The sequence below is a fragment of the Parus major genome, chromosome 6 (assembly GCF_001522545.3).
Source record: "Parus major isolate Abel chromosome 6, Parus_major1.1, whole genome shotgun sequence".
NCBI lineage: Eukaryota > Metazoa > Chordata > Aves > Passeriformes > Paridae > Parus > Parus major.
In genome coordinates this window covers 15,601,898-15,608,850 of record NC_031775.1, presented here as the reverse complement: position 1 = coordinate 15,608,850, position 6,953 = coordinate 15,601,898, and the positions used below count along the sequence as shown (strand labels likewise).

Here is a 6,953-nt window from a genome sequence, read left to right as displayed (position 1 = left end):
CAGAGCGCTCCGCTGCTGCGGCCCCGCCGCCGCTGGAGTCACCGGCGACCCGAGGAGAAGGACAAGATGCCGAGGGGACGCTGAAAGGTGCGTCCCCTGCACATCCCGCCCGCTCTCACGGGCTCTTTCCCTGACTCCCGTGGCTGGCTCTCCTCTGGGGGCTCTCTGGGGCCGGGTCCCGACCCCCAGGGCTCTCGGGGTGTTGCCGAGGGCTGCCGGCTGCGGCCGTGCCCGGGGGCGGGCGGGGGCTCCGCTTTCGGCCATGTTCCGCAGCCCCCGCGCCCTCCCGGCCTGACCTTCAGCTTACGGGTTCTCCCCCTTCCTCTGGGAGGGTTCAAGAAAACCCCAAATGCAAAAGAAAATTGGGGTGGGCTGCCGTCATCCCACATGCTAGAAACTCTTCTAAATTCATCCCTTTCTCTCTTCCGCTGTGTTTGTACAATCAATTGTAATTTTTACGTTAAAGTTTAGCAAAATTTAGTCCAGGATTGGTGCAGCGCATGGGGGATGTGGCGCTGGAAGGAGCCTGTGGCTGTAAGCGACAGGGGTGCTGTCCCTCTCTCCCCCCTCGGTGGGTCTCTGCTCTTTGGGGGTGCTGCAGGCCCTGACACCCAGGCGTGAAGGGGCAATGCATTCCTCCCAGCTCCAGACTTCTCCTTGCCCCACTTGGTGAAGTGTTGTTGAGTTAGAAGGACTCGAAGTCTGCAAACACTTACAGAAGTAGTTTTGCTAAAGTATTTGTAGGATCAGGACCAAAGTGTCTAGGTGTGATGCTTATCTGTTCTGTTGCACCCTCTTGGGATGCCACCAGCACAGGTGATAAAGGGAAGAGCCTATACAGGTGACTGTGAACTGGGCTTCTTCTGATAAAGGAAATGAAAGAGCTGGATTGAAAGTGGTAGAGAAATGCCTGAAGGATCAGCTGGACTTCAAGGAACAGTAAAATGTTTTGTTTCATAGTGAGGCATTTGTGTGAAGAGCAGAATTGGCCTTCTTATTGTATTTATTATGCTAAAAGTTTGATAAAGTTTTCCAAATATTTCTATCCTCTATGTTAGTATGACAGAAGTTTGCTAAATATTTCAATTCTTTATGTTTGTATATTTGAAGGAAGATCAGAGAACCTGCCACTATGCCATTATGAAGCAGCCACTTAGTAGTCATTGCAGAGCAGTGACTATTATGTTGTTTAAGAAGTCATATTTTTCCAGCTACAAATAATCATCTTTGATCTGTGGTATCACATCCCTTAAAAAGTCAGTGGCAAACAAGCGGCATTTGTGATCATTATAAAAACACCAAAACAAATATGTGAACAGTGAAACATACAGGATGAAAACAGAAACAGACACACTATGTTTTGTGTATTTGGAAGTGCTCAAGAGAAATTCCCAAGACATAAAAGAGTATGTCTAGTCTGCATAAATTTGCAGAGGATTACTAGAAGTCTTGCTTTCTTAGTCATCTAAATAAAAATCATTCTTGCCATATTGAGGTAGTAATCTCAGATACTGTAATGAGTTCATTTGTGTTTTCATACATGGTAAAAAGTTATTAAGTTTGTTATTTGTGACTGTAGATGAGGCAGGGCAGTTCCTGTCCTCTCAGTTAACATTAATTTCATGTGGTACATGCAATAAAAGTGTGATGTTCAAACCAGAGTTACAAGACATTATGGAGGAAAAGAAATTCCACAAGGTAAAGCTTTTAGATCAAGAAACATGAAAACCCTACTGCAGAATAAAAGATTTCTCAAAACTGTGTTTACTGGAGATCATAGAGCAAGTTCATGGAGATGATAAGTTAATTTGAGATTTGGGAGATTTGTAATATGAGAAAAAGAAATTCTCTGTATTTAGGTTATCCAAAAGAATGGAATGAAACAATTTGAGCACCATTTGTAAGTATCCATGGAAATGAGTATTCCTTTTATCAAAAGGCTGTTTTGTTTAAGAGAAATATGAGTGTTAAGATCTACTAGTGACTAGAACCTGCATGGAAATCCAATATAGGAGCAAGGCACATACTGAAAAGTGACAGTTGTGAGTGTTCATGAAAGATAGTAAATTTATAACCACTGGAAACATTTTGCTTAAGTTACCAGCTCTTCCTTCTTTTTTTTTTGAGAAGAGCAGCTATAATTTAGCAACAGTTCTTGGACTTGAAAGGAGAATTAGTTAAAGGAAAACTTCAGTTATTAAGGAGGTAAAAAGTAATGAATCTATTATTTCATCAGGAGCCCATGATTTGCATTGGGATTTTTTATTTGACATTTAATTAAGAGTTTTTTTAGTGATCATCTTAATTTATGTGCATATTTACAAAAGCATTTCTTTAGGAGTGTTTTCTTTTAAAGCACTGATGACAGCACTTCAGAACATGAGTTGTCATTTTGCTTCCTGTTTCTACAGCACTTTGTGCAAAATGGATTTTGAGTTGTGACTATGACTCTTAAGTTTTATAAATGACAATGATACATGTTATTAGCAGTAATTCACATCTTTTTTGTTGATTTTATAAACTTCTTGAAAATACCAGTAACTGAAACGTTGGAATGAATCACGCAGCTCCAGCATGGACAGACGTACTCTCATGTCTGTTCACAATGCAGCCATTGATGTGAGCAATGGCTGTCATTTGATGGTGCAGACAACAGGTTAACAGCTGTCTGTACCTTTGATATGCAGTCTGATTCATTTGTAAATAAGGCTTTTCATCATGTCTCTGTTTTAGAAAGCTATGCTAGCATGAAATCCATGTTTTTTCCTAATTCTGTCCCTTCCTGAGCTGCCTTAATAGTTTAGAAGAGAGCTCAAGCTCATGTACTTGAGGACCTACATGACTAAGTATGTATTATGTGAGAGCAGTCCAGCTTACTCTGCATACTGCTTTATTTGTCTTGACAAACCTATATATACATACATATATATGTGTGTATATATATATATGTTTATGTATATCTGTCTATCTATCTATCTGCTTATGGGTGGGGTTTTGTATAGTCATGGTACTGCCAGATATTGGTCATACTTCGCTCCTTGATTTTTTTAGAGCAAAACATCTATCTTCTAAAACAAGTCTTGTCTTTAAGAGCTGAGGATAAGGTGCTGACAGACTTTCTATGAATATCCTATATTGGGAGGTCTCTAATATTTTTATTCTGCTTCAAGGCACAGAATTTTGGTTTTACTAGAAACACAGAAGTTTGTAAGTATGTCAGTATGGGATCAGTCTGATCCTCTGGTCTCACATACTCCGTCATGCTAACATGTCTGTGTAAGAGAATTAATGTCACTGATTTTAAACTAGGCCATCCCCAATACTTTCTTCTTAACTGCACAGTCATTCATAAATAATCCAACATGTTCAAGCAAGAGCTTGATGTGGCAGCACTTACCGAAACCTGGTAACAAGAGCTAAGAGAAATGAGCTCAACTCTCCACCAGAATTATCCTCCTTTGAGAGCCTGCTACAGTGCTCCCATTTATCAAGTGTCAGTGGCAGTGCCACAGGTAATACCAGCTCTTTCAGTAAATCATTTAGAGCAGCAGGAACACAAACCTTCTCGGGTATGTGACATGCCCCATGGAGCTGCCTCCTGCATTCTTTATGTCTGAAACTCGTGTGTACTTGGCTTAGCATTGGGTCTTGAGACGGTGCAGGCTTGAGTCTTGTACAATGAAGCGTATTCTGTGGGGCAGTGTATTTACTGGGACACTTCACTCACAGGAGTCCAAGGCATATCATAACAGTTAAATAGGCTGTCCACTGTGGGATACTTTTTATTTTACATTGCTATCAGTAAGTAATATTTAACAGCTTGTTACAACATTTTCAGTAGTGCCTCCTCACTAAAGGAAAATTGAGTTTGCTATTGTATTTATCAGTTGTAACATTTCATAAATAGTTAAAAAATTAAGTGCTCAGATACTTTCAGTGGTTTTTATGTTACTTATTTCAATGTTTTAAATGAGACACAAAAAGTAGAAACAGAGTGAAGTTGAAGCTACCATTTGAAAATATTTATTTTTGGGGTAATGGTTTTATTCTATTAGTATGCACAAGTGCTGCATAACTTGCATCTAATAATAGTGTGTTTTCTTAAACAGATGACTCTCCAGTTGCGTTGACCTTGCCTTGTGTAGTAGGACCTTGCTGTCTGCTGTTTCAGACAATGCTCTGATGTGAAATCTCTCCTCCCACAGTATTTTTCTCTGTCTGTGCTACAGCATACAGCAAGAATGCTGCTGCAGTGATCTTTGGTATTTGAGGTTTTTGTTACACTGCATCTTCTTTCAAACATTTTCATAATGCATTCCTTTACTCCAAGTACAAAACCCTTTTGCTTGGATTAGGTTAGTTTCTTTCTGTAGAAGTACAAATACCTTTCAGCAGTGTTTTGGGGAAAACCAATTTGGTTTCCCTTTGGAATTTAGCAAGATAAAAAGGGGTCATCCCAGACCAGCTACTGCTTTGTGCACTACCAACAGTTCACATCAAAGAACAGCCTGTAGATTTCTTCTTGAGGAACTTTCTTGATGTGAATACCTCCTTTTTAATTCCTTTAGGGTTTTTGATTTTTAGCTATGTATGAAATTGCAAGGGAAAAAGAAAACCCAGTGTTGTAATATCCAGGCTGTGTTGTGTTTTGAAGATGGTATTCTGCTTCTGTTCTAATTTTAGGTAATTTTCATACTCTATTTTTCAAAGATGTATTTTCAACCGGTTAGTTATTGTTCAGTTTGGACAAGTATGTTAAAATGCATTTATAATCAGATTGCCGCATTGGTGAGCAGAGATTTCTAGTAATTGGTTGGTATTTCTCTAACTTCTTATAGAAAAAGTCACACTTCCAGTGACTCTCAAGTGTATCAGATGTTCTGTGAGTACATGCATTGTTTCTACTGAAAGCTGTGGGAAATAACCTCATTGCAGGTATTTCTTGTGAAAGCTTTACATTTCTGATCACTCAGTGTGCACCCATTTTAATTCAGCACACTTACGGGAAGCAGTAAACATAGAGGAGTATCTCTGCAAGGCTGGAAGCCCCTGGAGTTCTGACTGCAGGAGGGGCTGGCAAACAGGCTGAGTCCCTGCTCAGTTCTGGAGTTAGTGTTCACGCCTTAGCTGTGCCACAGGCCATGGTTTTCTAACATATTCAGTGGCAGTGGTGTCAAAGAAGACCAGGCAGATAATACTTCTTGAAATCTTTTGTGTTATGGCACTTCTGCATTTTTTAGGTGAAGAATATTTCTTAATATGGCTCTTTTAGAGCCTTTGAAGATTTTCAGTGTAGCATATGAATAGTCTGTTGTTTGTATTTTTATGCCCATACAACGTACAAAAAGGGGAGAATCTTGCATAGTTACTTTTGTTTTGTTATGATTGCACCTTTTTTGGTTTTTTCTTAATAATCAATTTATGGAATAGACAACAAAAATATAAACAATAAAATCAAACAGTTGGACACCTGTTGGAAATATTTGTGTTTTGAGAGCCACTCAGAAAGTTGCTGTCATTATTGATTTGAATATACATGTCTTCTCATTCTCTGCTTTTATTTGGAAAAGTGTCAGGAAGAAGTTCAACTTCAGCGGTGGTGTTCACTCCATAGACTTAGAAATGAAATAGGGAGAAACAACATAAAAGTAGATGGTTTCATATGTGTGTCGTTTACTAAAACCTCCTTGACAATCCCACTTAGAGGCATTCCTTATATCATTAACCTGGGTAGTTTAAGTATTTAAGTACAGTTATAGTTTTTTTTTAATTTTGATTTTCCATTAGGTGGATTTAGAAAGTAGCTATCAGTATTCCATCATATTGTGAAATTATATTAGTTTAGGTTAAGCCCATGTAGCATTGGGTGCTTTTGCTTTCATTGTGGTACCTGCTATGCCTTTGTCCCCCTACTTAAAACAGATTTCAGAGAGTGTAGGACAAGATTCCAATACATGGTTAAACTAACCTGCAATATGAAACAGGATTGCTTATTATTTGTTTTTATTTTCTAATTATTTTTTTAGATTTGTCAGGTTGAAGAAGGTGTTTTTATTTAGCCAAACTAGCCTTCTTGGTACTTGAGTAGAAAACATTTGTAGATAAAGGTCTAAAGTTGAAAGTTGTTTGGAAATACAGTTGAACCCCCAAATTCACTGTTCTGTTGTTTCCATTCTCACCTAACTTTTCTAAAAGAAAATAAAAGTTAAGTGTGTACATTTTACACTGGTGTAGGAATGCTGTGATCATTAAAAATCTAGCTTTAGCAGCCAGTTCCACTGTGGAGAAAGAGTATAATATTAATATTGTTCATACTTGTTTGTGTTGATACTATCAACTACCAATCTATTTGTGCAGATAAAATTTGTTTATATATAGTTACAGAAACAATTTGGGTTTGCTATAAAGAAAGAATATTCTTGTAGAATGTTAGTTTAGGCCCATGACTAAGAAGGCATTTATGAGCCTCTCAAATTATTCAATGCCTTTTTTTTTGTTCTTAGTGGTCAGCTGAAATTTTTTCTTGTTACAGCAAATTCTGAGCTTTGGCAAATGTTTTTCGCTGGATCCCTGTGTCACTCAATTATGAACATTTTTTGGAAGAATGTTTTGCTTGCTCTCATTACGTTTGTATAGCAAATTCTGGAACTCTGTCTTAAAACTTCTTCTTTCTTTGTAGTAGGAGATACGAGGACTTGAGTGGTCAGGGAAAATAGAGTCTTGTTTAAAATTTTGTAGATTTGTTTGTATAAAGCAATATGAATACCTTAGAAGTCAGCAACATTTTGGGTTGTAAATGGTCCTCCTGCTTTACCAAGATAAGGAAATAGTAAAATTTTAGATTAACTTTGGGGGAAATTAGAAAAATTATGTGGTAATTTATGATACTAATAAATGGATAATATCTACAATTGAGATGTATTTTCACTATTTTGTCTAGTCATTCCAATCCA

The 6,953-nt window shown here is 38.1% G+C and overlaps 1 protein-coding gene across 1 annotated transcript in view; it reads left to right on the top strand.

Annotated features, from left to right (window-relative positions):
• The first annotated feature begins 10 nt into the window (after window positions 1-10).
• Window positions 11-6,953, top strand: part of PLCE1 (phospholipase C epsilon 1) — a 138,094-nt gene continuing 131,151 nt past the window's right edge. Inside the window, exon 1 of the mRNA XM_015632749.2 lies at window positions 11-87. The gene's annotated coding sequence lies outside the window, so the exon portion shown is untranslated. The remainder of the gene's footprint in view (window positions 88-6,953) is intronic.